Source organism: Lemur catta, chromosome 13, assembly GCF_020740605.2.
Source record: "Lemur catta isolate mLemCat1 chromosome 13, mLemCat1.pri, whole genome shotgun sequence".
NCBI lineage: Eukaryota > Metazoa > Chordata > Mammalia > Primates > Lemuridae > Lemur > Lemur catta.
Genome location: NC_059140.1, coordinates 30,113,018 through 30,127,270, shown reverse-complemented (window position 1 = coordinate 30,127,270; position 14,253 = coordinate 30,113,018). Strand labels below are relative to the sequence as shown.

The 14,253-nt window shown below is 42.8% G+C and overlaps 1 pseudogene; it reads right to left on the bottom strand.

Moving 5' to 3' along the window:
* Positions 1 to 7,398, bottom strand: part of LOC123649066 — a 36,343-nt pseudogene extending 28,945 nt beyond the window's left edge.
* Positions 7,399 to 14,253: the final 6,855 nt, after the last annotated feature.

Below are 14,253 nucleotides of genomic sequence, written 5' to 3'. Positions count from 1 at the left end.
ATTTGCAACAACAACAACAACAACAACAAAAAGCCAGAAGAGCCAAAGCAACCCTAAGCAAAAAGAACAAATCTGGAGGCATTACATTACCTGACTTCAAATTATACTGCAAGGCAAGGCAAGGCAACAGAAACTATTGATAAAACAGCACGATACTGGTATAAAAGTAGAGACATAGACCAAGGGAACAGAATAGAGAACCCAAAAATAAAACCAACTACTTAAACCACTGAACTTCAATAAAACAAGCAACAGTATACACTAGGGGAAAGTAGCCCTACTCAATAAATAGTGCTGGAAAAATTAGATAACCACATGAGGAAGAATGAAACAGCTCCCTTATCTCTTGCCATATACAAAAATTAATTCAAAATGAATAAAAGACTTAGATGTGAGGCATGAAACCATAAAAGTTATAGGAGAAAATTTTGGAAAAACTCTTCTAGGTATAAGTCTAGGCAAAGAATTTTTGACTAAGATCCCAAAGACAAATACAGCAACAAAAATAAATAAATAAATCAGACTTCGTTAAACTGAAAAACTTCTTCACAGCAAAACAAATAATCAGCAGAGTAGATTGACAAACTGTTAGAATGGGAAAAAAATATTCAGAAACCATACATACAAGAAAGGGCTAATATCCAGAATCTACAAAGAACTCAAACAAATCAACAAGAAAAACAAACAAACAAACAAACAAAAAAAACCAAAAAAATACTCACCTACATTAAAAAGTAGGCAAAAGACATGAACAGAAGTTTTTCAAAAGATGAGAAAAATTCATATAGATATCAGCCTAGGGAAAGAATTTATGAAGAAGACTCCATAGGCAATCACAGCAACAACAAAAATAAATAAATGAGACCTGATCAAATTAAAAAGCTTCTATGCAGCCAAGGAAACTATCATTAGAGAGAATAGACAGCCTACAGAATGGGAGAAAATATTTGCCTTCTATACATCCAATAAAGGGCTGATAACAAGAATCTATGTAGGACTCAAAAAAAAATCAACAAGAAAAATCAAACAAGCCCATCAATAAATGGGCAAAGGACATGAACAGAAACTTTTCAAAAGAAGACAGAATAATGGCCAGCAAACATATAAAAAAGTGCTCAACATCTCTAATCATTAGGGAGATGCAAATCAAAACCACAATGAGATATCACCTAACCCCAGTTAGAATGATCTTTATCAAAAAGTCCCAAAACAGCAAATGCTGGCGAGAATGTGGAGAGAAAGGGATACTCTTACACTGCTGGTGGGACTGCAAATTAGTACAACTTCTGTGGAAAATAATTTGGAGATACCTCAAAGAGATAAAAATAGAAATATCATTTGATCCAGCAATAGCAGTACTAGGCATCTACCCAAAGGAACAAAAGGCATTCTATAATAAAGACATTTGCATTTGAATGTTTATGGCAGCACAATTCACTATTGCAAGGATGTGGAAACAACCCAAGTGCCCTTCAATCCATGAGTGGATTAATAAAATATGGTATATGTATACAATGGAATACTACTCAATTACAAAAACAATGGTGATCTAGCACCTTTTATATTATCCTGGATAGAGCTTGAGCCCATCCTCCGAAGTGAGGTAGCACAAGAATGGAAAAATAAGCACCGCATGTACTTGCCATCAAATTGGCACTAACTGATCAACACAAGGTAGTAATATTCACTGGGGGTTGATGGGGTGGGTAAACTCACAGCTAATGGATGCAGTGAGCATTGCATGGGGGAAGGGCAAGCCTCCAATCCTGGCTTGAGTGAGGCAAAGTCATAACATGTAACCAAAATGTTTGTACCCCCATTATATCCAGAAATCACATAAATAAATAAATAAAATGTGATATATGTATACGTTGGAGTACTACTCAGCCACAAAAACAGTGGTGATCTGGCACCTCCTGTATTACCCTGGTTGGAGCTAGAGCCCATTCTACTAGAAGAAGTGTCACAAGAATAGAAAAACTCACCATCAAATTGATATTGACTGATCAACACTGACATGCACATATAGTAGTAACACTCATCAGTTGTCAGGCAGGTGGCGGCGGGGAGTGAGGTGGGTATATTCACATCTAACGGTGCAGTGTGCCCCATCTGGGAGATGCACATGGTTGAAGTTCTGACTCAGGCAGAGCAAAGGCAACATATGTAACTTGAACATTTGTATCCCTGTAATATGCTGAAATTTTAAAAAAAGATAGACAGATGGCCAACAAACAAATGAAAAAATGCCCAATATCTCTAAACATCAGGGATATGAAAATTAAAAACACAATAAGATACAATTTTACCCCTGTCCTAATGGTCATTATTAAAAAGTCAAAAAACAATACATCCTAGTGTGGGTGTGGACAGGAAGGAATGCTTATACACTATTGATGGGACTGCAAATTAGTACAAACTCTATGAAAAACAGTATTCCTAAAAGAAATAAATGTAGAATTACCATTCAACCCAGCAACCCACTTCAAGATATCTACCCAAAAGAAAAGAAGACATTTTATCAAAAAGACACCTGCACTCAAAAGTTTATTGCAGCACAATTCACAATTATAAAGATGTGGAATCAACATAGGTGCCATCAATTCATGAGTAAATAAAGAAAACGTGGTATGTACATACCATGAAGTCTACTCATCTGTAAAAAAGAATGAAATAATGTTGTTTGCAGCAACTTGAATTGAACTTAAGACCATTATGCTAAGGGAAACGTCCCAAGAATGGAAAAACAAACACCACATATACTCTCTAATAATTGGGAGCTAAACGATGGGCACACATGGACACAAAGAGATGTAAAGGACAATAGAAACCAAGAAGGGATGAAGGTGGGAGGGGTTGAGGGGTAAAAACTTACCTATTGGGTACAATCAACACTGTTTTCTTGATGGGCACAGGAAAAAAACCCCAACTTAAGCATTATACAAGGTATCCATGTAACAAAAACATTCAGACCCTCCTAATATTTTGAAATAAATTTTTAAAAATGACAAAAATACTTACAAGTATCCAAAGGAATATTAGATACCGTATGGCCATGGTTTTATTAAACAATTATACAATTTGTTATACAATCTTAAAAGAAAATTTTTGTCATTAATTAAAACTTATATATTTTATTCTTGAATAATTTCATAATGGAAAGGAGAGTTTCAAAACTCTGATTTTTTTTCTCATTTTATAGTAATATAATTTTATCCTATATTGTAAATATTTTATTGCACCTTTGGTTTTCATTGTAGAAACTTATTTTGTTCACTACCACAGAGGTGGGAAGTGTTTCATAGTCTTTAAGAGGTAACTTCTTATTAGGAATATCTAGTTAAAAATATTAAATTTTTATAATATTGTAAGATAATTATGACAAAAAGAATTTTTTATCACACACAAAATATCACATAATAAAATTACAGTTTTACTAATATTTAAAATGTACAAATGTCAAGTAATAGTTTACTTTAGCGTAATGCACAGGAATGATTCACTTTCTTCTAGCCACTGGAAAGATGGCAAGAGGGAGACAGATCTGTGGTTGTCTGTATTTGTCCTTCTTCTTGCCAGGGGGTTTTCAGTATAAAACATATCTGGCTGTAATGAGGGCATTGGGGAAGAGGGTGAAAATGTAAAAATGCAGAGAAGCAATTTTGTGCTCTATTGGACATATGCTAATACAGTGTAATATAAGGCAAATTTCTTTCCCAGGGAACACCAGAAATGTTATACATTATGGGTGGGATCCTATTATTATTTAAAAGTACTTAACTTTCTGTTACATCTTCTTGATATTTTCTTCTGATCACTCTTGCATTCTTTCTATTTGCTTTGAAAACACTATTCAAAATATCATTTATTGAACTTGGTATTTTTTTGGTCTAAACCCATAACCTGTGGGTCAGCAATTTAAACCTACCTCATTAAAGTTATCTAGCTATCTGTGTATTTTCCTACCTATCCATCAAAAATGTATAGACAGATTCCTATTATCAAATTGACCAGTTGACGGAAGGTAGAAGGCAGGTGAAATGATTATATATGTTAAGTTCTATTTACAAGCACAGCAAATTTCTACATTTTGTTATAGTATCTTAAGATGTGAAATATGGCTGTGTCTCTATTTTTATAAAAGAGAACTAAGGTCTCAAGAGTTTGTTAACTTGGCCTGAGATATTGATCAGTCTGGGTTGTGTACCTAGATTTCACTGCCTCCAAAGACTATGTCTTCCGTCAATTTGCTGCTTCTCTCCCCGATATCTCATTATCATTGCACAAATGAAGTATGGGTTGATTTAGAAAAAAAGATAAAAATTAGAAACAAACAATTAGAATCCACAGAGTGTAGACATGAAGTTCAATGAGGGAAGCAAAGTGAACAAAGCAGAGACAGGTATTTCGGGAAAACAGCCCTGTCAGCTGCAAAGCTGAAACTGAAGGGCACTTGGGAATAATGGCACATGAGATTGTGTCTGCGACTCCAAGTGAGAAAACCTCTTCTTTAATAAATAGGTCAGCCTCCCCGGCAGCTATCTACCGTCCTTTCCCTCTCTTCTTACTGAGGCTCTTTATTCCTGTTCTGCTCTTGATGAGAGCTTTTGGCACAGAGGATCAGAATAACTGCTGAAGAGCTGCTGGTGTGGAAATCAACTGGGGAACTCCTGTAGTAACCCCAGCAAAAATTATGGAGACCTGAATTTGTGAAATGCCTGAAAATGGCAAATGAAGGAAGGATCTGAGGTACTGAAAGGCAATTGATAACAGTAGTTTTTGATTAAGATTGTGATCTGGATAATACAGGAGATTCAAATGACCCCTCTTTCTATCACGGCAAGTATTTAACCTCTCTAGCCTCAGTTTCCCTCTTTATTAAATGAGAACAAGGGTATGTATTTGTAGTGGCCTTTTAAGGATAAAAAGTATAATGTATTTATGGGAATTGCATTAGATTTTAGCATATAGTAAGGGACTAATAATAATGGTTTTTATTCTCATCAATATTATGATTAGCAGTAGCAGGAAAAAAAAGGGGAGAAAAGTTAAATCTAAGGCCATGTAGAGATCTAACACAGTTCTCTGGGAGCAGAACCTTGATTTATATCGATTTTTATATCTAGTAAAATTTGACCTTGCATACTTTTGGCTACTGTGCATTCTGTAAATTAATTTCTATTGCATTTTGCTTCTTTGGGCCACTGAAGACACACATTTATTTAACCTCTCCTTTTCATCTTTGAAGAAAAGTTTTCATCAATATTATTTTCTTAGCTTTATTTCAGTAGGAGATGTAATGAAGGAGAAAATTAAATTATAACTACTTTTCTTTGCATTCTGGAAGTATTATTTTAAATAAACTATAATATACATAGCTGAAGAATTAAGTGTCACAAACTATCATTAATTTCTCACTTAAACTGAGCTAAGGATAACTCTAAAGTCAAAAGTTACACCAAGCATAAACCAGGAGGGAAAACAAAATGGTACCAAGCTACAGAATAGCATGGCATATTTTCCATTATACAACATTTAGAAAAAGTAAAATTATTTTTATATCTTTGGATTGTACATGTTTTAGGCAAAGTACTAATAACAATGTTAAGGTTACTATTATGAACACCATAGCCTACATACAGATAGTATTTTATAATTTACTTAAAAAATTACATATTTTTCTTTCTAATATTCCTAGGAGTGACATATTATTGTCTTCAATATAAAGATGAATAATCTAAGGCTTTAAAGGAGAAATTAATTTCCCTAGTTCACATATTATTAATTAACAAATTGTATGTTCAGATACAGATATTCTGACATACAATCTAAGATTCTTTAAATTACATCACATTTCCACAACCCTTGTCAGTGGGATTCCAATGAGAAAGACAGAGAACTAGATGAGAAAACAGATAGGAAAGCAAGATACAAACTTTTAAAAATGGAAATGATTGTTTTAAAACTGAAAATAGTTTTCCATATGGCCTAAAATTATAAGTGGTAGAATAGTTATTTTCCCAACTCACATTGGTTAATTAATTTATGAATTAACAGAGCTAATAGATGTTCAGTGCACACTTACCTTTCTTCTGTTTTATTCAGTGTCATATATTTAGCACTCAGAAGAGCATAAATTAGATAGAATTGTTCTTGGTGTGAGGAACACAGCATTGAAAAGAACAAATAGTTTACCCAAAGAGCTTACATGACTCAAAGATATGCAAGAAAAACACATGAACAGATAGCTATTTAATAAAATTTCAGGTAGAGAAAAACACTATGAAGCAAAGCACAGCAAAGGAATATAAGTGGTTAAAGAATGACATGGACTTGTTACATTAAATGAAATGTCCAAGGATGAGCTGAGAAGATGATACTAGAAGGGAGACCTGAAATATCGGAGACAGAGTTGAGATTATCTGAGATAAGAACCAGCCAAGCTTGGAAAGTAACACGTGCAAAAGCCCTGCAAGATGCACTTTCTTACAATGTCTCAGTACTAAAGTAGCTAAAGTGAAGTTAGTGAAAAGAAAGTAGAAGCAATGAAGAGTTAGATCTGATTGAAGTGTGAAGAAAAATGAAAGTGAATGAAGGGTCAGATCAATAGGAATTTAAAGACCACATTAAAGGTTTTATTTGATTCTCACTGTGTTTGGGAAACATTTGGAGTGTTTTGAACATGACATCATTTGAGGCATGGTCAAAGGATAGCACATACTGCTGTATATAGAAATTTAAAGAAGCAGAATGAGTTTGGAAGATGGCGGAGTGGAGGTGACCTCCTGGATTCGCGCTCCCAGAGAGGAAGGCACGGATCTCGGCCTGCCACAATGCTAGAGGATTGCTCCCTGACAAGAACAGAGGTGTGAACCCATGGAGAGCCAACGTGGGACACAGAGAACAAGAAAAAACAGAGGTGAACGGGAAATAGGATCCAGAAAATCTGGAGAGTGTGGGATGGACAATAGACAGTGGAGTGCGGGTTGGCTGTACCCGCCTCACCAACGAGTTTGGGAGTTCAGCCCCACAGCAAAGCGGCCTGTTTCCCCCCTGACCTCCACACCCACTTAATCAGGGATCTGCCTGAAGCCGGTGCAGAATCACCGGGAGAGATGTGGAGCTCTGTGGACAGGTGACATCAGCAGGAAAGAGCTTAGACTCTAGGGGATCTCCACCGGGAGGCGGCACTTAAGGGGAGAGGGGCGGAACTGCGCTAAGGTGAAAAGCCACGAAGAGTCGCTGAATTACAGATTTTTTTTTCTTTTTCTTCTTCGGCAGCCCTCTTGCCAGGGAACTACTGCGGGCTTCTGTGCTCACGAGGCCTCTGCTCTGGTGCCTGCCGAACTTGGAACATTCTCCCCCAGGGCCGGCGACCGGGGGGCATGCGGTCGCCATCTTGGGGTCCACAGCCTGGCTGCTGTGGATCCATAGGGGGCCGCGCGGGTCCCTCCCCTAGTCCGTGACCCCATGGCAAGAGCTGTGGCTTTGTATGAACTCTGTGGACAGGAGACATCAGCGGGAAAGAGCTTAGACTCCAGGGGATCCCCGCCGAGATGCGCTTACAGGGAGAGGAGCGGAGCTGCGCTAAGGGGAAAGGCAGCGAAGAGTCTCAGAATTATACATTATTTTTTCCTTTTTTTTTCTTTTTTTTTTCCTTTTTTTCTCTTTTCTTCTCTTTTTTTCCTCTTTCTTTTTGGTGGCTGTCTAGCCGAGTAGCTACTGTGTACTTCTGAGCTCGTCAGGCCCCCAACTCTGGTGCCTGGTGGACCCTGTACATTCTCCCCCAGTGCCGGTGATCTGCGGGCGGGCAGTTGACATTGTGGGGTTCAAGGCCTAGCTGCTGTGGAGCCATAGGGTGCCAGGCGGCTCCCCAGGGGGCTCCATCCCCTGGTCTGTGGACCCTCTCTAGGACCCCCACCCTTGTGTGAACACTTCGCCAGACGCGAGAGTGTGGAGCCTGGACCTTGGGGACATTGGGCCAGGGTAGACCTTTGCCCGTGGGAGCTGCAGCAGCTGGGGCACTGAGCAAGCGAGGGCACCGCCTCCCTCTAGTCAGTCTCTTTCCTGCAGAAAGAGGCAGAAACCACCCCTCTAGAGGAAGAACTAAAGAAAAGGAAGAAAAAAAAAGAGAGAGAGAGAGACTTTCTGTCTGCAACTAGTGTGAATCCTGCCTGCTAACTGAAAGTCCACAACACAGTGACTTAACTCGCCAAACCGGTCTTGGGTCAAACCAGTCCTCTGGGGCTGGACTCATCAGAAACAACCCCCCAAATGAGATAGAAAAAACTCTAAACAATACACAACAGTCTCCCACTTGTGACAAAGGAAGCAACATACCTAGATTGCTTCACAGCCTAAGAACAGAGTACAAGGCGTGCTGCTAGCCAGACTAAAGCTGTGAGAAAAGATCTAATGATAGATCCAGATGGGAAGGGCTCAGCGGAAAAATACGGGGAGCACAAAGAATCAAACAGAAATCTCGCCCTCAAAGAGAAATACCAGTTCTTTACCAATTGACACAAACCAGATTCAAAATACCAACATGTTACAGGAAGAATTTCAATTATGGATTATAAACAAGCTGAATAATATACAAGAAAAAATGGATAACCAACACAAAAAAAACACACAAAAAAAATCCAGGATTTGGAAGAAAAATTCACTAAGGAAATTGAAATATTGAAGAAAAACCAAACTGAACACCTAGAAATGAAGAATTTATTCAGGGAGCTACAAAACACAGTGGAAAGTCTCAAGAGCAGGGTAGATCAAACAGAAGAAAGAATCTCAGAGATTGAAGATAACACTTTCCAATTAAATAAGTCAGTCACAGAGATAGAGCAAAGAAATAAGAAAAAAGATCAGAGTCTACAAGAAATGTGGGATTATGTGAAGAAGCCTAACGTGAGAGTTATCGGCATTCCTGAGGGTGAAGAAGATAATAAGCAAGGGCTGGATAAGCTATCTGAAGACATAATTGAGAAAAATTTCCCAGGCCTTGCTAAAACTCTAGATATACAGGTTTAAGAAGCTCAAAGAACCCCTGGGAGATTCATAGCAAATAGGGAAATACCACATCATGTAGTCATCAGACTGACCAAAATATCCACTAAAGAGACCCTTCTTCGAGCTGTAAGGAGAGAGAAACAAGTAACATACAAAGGAAAGCCCATTAGAATTACGCCAGATTTCTCAACTGAAACCTTACAAGCAAGAAGAGGTTGGGGCCCCATTCTCACTCTTCTGAAACAGAATAATGCCCAGCCTAGAATCTTGTACCCAGCTAAGCTAAGTTTTCTATATGAAGGGGAAATTAAGACATTCTCAGATAAACAAGAACTGAGGGAATTCACCAAGACAAGACCAGCCCTCCGAGAAGTACTCAAAAGAGAGTTACACACGGATCAGCACAAGAAAGACCCATGAATGTAAAACTACTCAAGAGCTAAAGATCAAATTCCAGCCACCACAATGGCTCAAGAGAGAAAACATAGCAATGAAGTTCTACCCAGCAAGATGAACAGAAATCTGTCCCACTTATCAGTTCTCTCAGTAAATGTGAATGGCTTGAATTCCCAACTCAAGAGACATAGACTGGCCCAATGGATAAAAAAAATACAAACCAAGTATCTGCTGTCTTCAGGAAACTCACCTAACCTGCAAAGATTCATTTAGACTGAAAATAAAAGGATGGAAATCGATATTTCAAGCAAACGGTAGCCAAAAGGAAGCTGGTGTGGCAGTTTTAATTTCCAATAACTTAGTTTTTAAACCAACAAAAGTAATAAAAGACAAAGATGGTTACTATATACTGCTGAAAGGCACAATTCAACAAGAAGACATAACTATACTTAATATATATGCACCCAACTTAGGTGCACCCAGATTCATAAAGCAAACCCTACTTGATCTGAACCAAATGATAGATAACAATACTGTAATAGCTGGAGACTTTAACACCCCACTGACAGTACAGGACAGATCCTCCAAACAGAAAATAAGCAAAGAAATAATGGACTTAAGTAGAATGCCAGAACAAATGGGCGTGACTGACATCTACAGGATATTCTACCCGAAATCCACTGAATATACATTCTTCTCATCATCTCACGGGACATTCTCTAAGATTGACCATTCTCGCGCCGCACTCGCCTGCAAGGACGACGCAACAAACTGGAGTTCTTCCAACAGCAGTTTAATGAGGCACCTAGTCTAGTTACATGGCGAGAGACCCCGAACAGGAAGGACAGTGGGCTTATATACCATTGCAGGTAGTCGTGGCGGGAAGTGATTGGTAGAGGGCCCTGACAAGGCTCCCAGCAATGATTCTATTGGCTATGTGCTCACCTGTAATCAGAGACCGCTCCCAACAGCTCCCCCTTTTGTTTTGCAACACAAGCTTTGGGGACTCCAACCTCAAGGTCCGGATCCAGGGGGTGGAGTCCCTGAAGCAGGTGCAAAGGCCACCGTCTCCCGTGCAATGAGCAGAGACTCTGGGAGGTGCAACGGCTGGTAAGGGGGTGACACGCCACAATCTGGTGCAATGGGGAAACCCCTCAGAGTGCATGGGCCATGTCACGCTGTGCGAGAGGGGAGGCGGTCTTGACCTTTGGAGCGTAACATTTGTAGCCAGATGCCAGGGGATTGACCACACTCGAGGGCGGCTAGGGCTTGGGTAACCACCACTCGGTCCCTGCGGCACTGTGCATGAACGCGCAGGAACCCCCAGATCACAAAACCTGCTCCCAGGATCCCCATGAACCCTAGGGACCCCAGGCCAGCACAGTCCCGAAGTCCTCGGACTATTGACTGAAATGTAGGAAAGAGACCATTGGTCACTGTCAAGTCCAGGCGTGTGAAGTTAACTGCTGGGTCAAGGCGGTAAATTGACTAGACCAGTGTCCTGTCAACATAGCAGATAATTGACGAGACTTGTTGGCTGCGGCGGAAGCATTATCAAATGGTACCGCGGTAATGCATAGTCCTGTGAAACGCCATTCGCAGCCCAGCTGTGCCAGCTGCCATAAGGCATCTATTTGCTCCTGGACCAAGTCCACACGTTGGTTCAGTATCATGATACCACCCTTCAGATGCGCGTTGACGGCGGATTGTGTGTCCAGAGCTGTAGCCACAGATGCCGATAGGTTGTTCAGCGTCTGTGCTGTCTGAACAGAGCCTACCGCTGCAGCCGTAGAGGCTGCCAGTGCGGCAGTCACTGCCAATGTGAAAATTACAGCTGCAGTAATGCCAAAATCTCTTTGCTGTCGGAAAAGGGTAAAGAAGCTAGGAGCCTCCACCGGCCAAGGAATATGCCGAGGCATACGGGCAACAATTGCCATGGACTGGCTGGAGGCATTCCAGCAACGGGCATAGGAGCAGTTTGCCGTGGAGCAATTGAGAACACCAGGACCAAAGGAAGTAGCAGTGATCCAGATAAAAGGGGGCCAGAGGCAAACAGGTGTGGAGGGGAAAGACAGATTACGCTGCTGAATAGCGTGGACCGACGTCTCAAATGTTGAGGAGGAGTTCCATGTAAGATTGGCAAGGCCCAAAGAGGCATTAGTAGCGAACAGCCGGGGGAAGATCTGGGCATCATGGGTCACCGGCATCGGTCTCAGGAACACCGACAGGATGGCCCAGTGCCAGTCCGTCGTCACCGATGCGGCCAGCAGCAGAAAGGTCAGGAGCAGCAGCATCCCCGGCAGCGGACGCCCCATCATCTGCATCCTCCACATCCGCCAACCGCTGCACTCGCCGCGTTAAGCGTGCCGGGACCCACACTGGATCAGGAGTGTCCTGCGGGAAAACACAGACAGCTCCCCTGGACCGGCTCACAACCGGATCCGGGCCTTTCCATTTGTTAAGCAGGACATCCTTCCACAAGACCTGCTCTGATAAAGGGGAACCGGGGTTGGCGTGGCGGTCCGCAGCAGAGCGCCCCTGATCATCCAGCAAAAGAAAATTTAAAGTGAACAAGGTGAGAGAGAGCACAGGCTTAGGGGTACGTAAGCCCAAAGGGCTCGTCCCCGTCTCCCCCTTTTGTTTTTTGAGGTAGGCCTTTAAAGTGCCATGGGCACGCTCTATGATACCCTGGGCCTGGGGGTTATAGGGAAGGCCCGTGCGGTGCTCCACGCCTAGGCGTGTGCAGAATTGACGAAAAGCTTGTGAGGTATAGGCAGGGCCATTGTCAGTTTTGATAACCTGAGGTTTACCCCAGGCAGCCCAAGCCTCTAAGCAGTGGGTGATGACATGACTTACCTTTTCACCTGTCAAGGGAGTGGCATGAATTATGCCAGAGCATTGCCGCACGCCATGGGGCCCAGCAAAAGGGAATGGGCCCGAATGTGCGTTATAAAAAATGGGGACCGGCGCGAATGGATGGCAGCATGGATAGCACAGAATAAGGAGAACACCGTGCTGCGAGAGTTAAGAGAATGGGCTGTTTCCAAGTGACGGACAGCCTGAACAACATAAGCAGAATCAGAGATTATATTAAGGGGCTCTGGCACGGTTCGGAGAACCAATTCAACGATAGCACATTCAACGTGCTGGGGAGAAGAGTAAGCGAAGTGGGTCGTAAACACCTGATCATTGATTACATAACTACCGGTGCCTGTGGATGACCCGTCAGTATAAACAATGGTAGCCCCAATTAGAGGCTCAGGGGAAGTCAGATGAGGAAAGATAAGCTGATTGCGAAGTGCAAACTGAAGAAGGGGATGTTTAGGGTAATGGTTATGTATGTCTCCTGGGAAAATACAACAGAGTACTGCCCAAGAATTTAAGGAAGAGCAAAGGACTTGAGTCTGGGACTTGGTGTATGGGCAATGAATAACTGTAGGGTAAATACCGAAGTGGGAAAGGGACAATGAAAGCTCAGATAAGGCCAAATCCGCAACCTGCGTAGGATAATGTTCTATAGCACGCCGCGGAGAAGCATGTGAATGAATCCACAGCAAAGGCCCGTCCTGCCAGAATACTGCTGTGGGCGCCACGGGTGTAAGCGGCATTGCACCCATAAGCCTTGACAGCTTCAACCAAAGCTTTTAGTTGCTTGTAATCTAGGTGTTCGTGAAAGCGATGTTGATTAGCGTCCTCAAAGACGGGGAAAGCAAACTCCCTCTGTATCTTCTTTCTAGCTCGGGGAGGCACAAACGAGGTTCCGCCCTCCATATTTAGAGGGGCGGATCCCGCAATGGGAAAAGGAGGGGCAGTAGCGTACGGGGGCGGGCGATTACGCTCCGCCTCATATCTAGCCACCGCCTCCTCCAGCTCCGCCTTCTCCTGTGGAGACAGCCCCTCCTCCGCCTCGTGAGAACACGAACGGGAAGAAGAGCGAGACGATGAAGAAGAACAGGAAGAGGAAGGACGAGAGGAAGAAGAGGAAGAAGAGGAAGCCGACATGTGGAGGGAGGCCATTTTGAGAGCCACCTCCTCCATGTCCCTTTCAGGCGGCGGGCGTCCCCGCCTTTCCTGTTTACCCGCGGACTTACGTTTCCTTTCCGGCCTTTTCCTCGGCCGCCCCGGCCGAACCGGACCCACTTTGCCTCTCTCAGACATACTATCTTGATAATCACTGAGTACTTGCTGACCTTCCCGGACCGGACCGCTGCAACGGTCGTCCTCTAAACAGGAGCGCACCAGTGCCCACACAGGGAGAACACACTCCCAAAGGGGACCAGACTCTCGGGCACGGCGAAGGTCCTGCTCTAGCTTATCCCAACTCGGAATCGTTAAAGACCCCGAGTGGAGAAACCATGGGGCCACCCGGTCCACGTCCTGCACAAAATGGCGCAGGACACGGTCAGGGATACGAAGCTCCCGGGTGGCCAGAAGACCCCGCAGGGCCCGCAACAGGTGACAACTAGGAGAGTTCCCCATGGGGTAGGTCACAAGCACCCGGTGCCGGCGTCAGAAGAGGGCAGGGGTCCAAAATAAAACCGCCCCAGCTGCTGTGGTTCTGAACTCACCTCCAAAGAGGTTGTCTCCGCCGGTGCGAGAAGTTCCCGGGTTTCGTCACCACTTGTCGCACCGCACTCGCCTGCAAGGACGACGCAACAAACTGGAGTTCTTCCAACAGCAGTTTAATGAGGCACCTAGTCTAGTTACATGGCGAGAGACCCCGAACAGGAAGGACAGTGGGCTTATATACCATTGCAGGTAGTCGTGGCGGGAAGTGATTGGTAGAGGGCCCTGACAAGGCTCCCAGCAATGATTCTATTGGCTATGTGCTCACCCGTAATCAGAGAC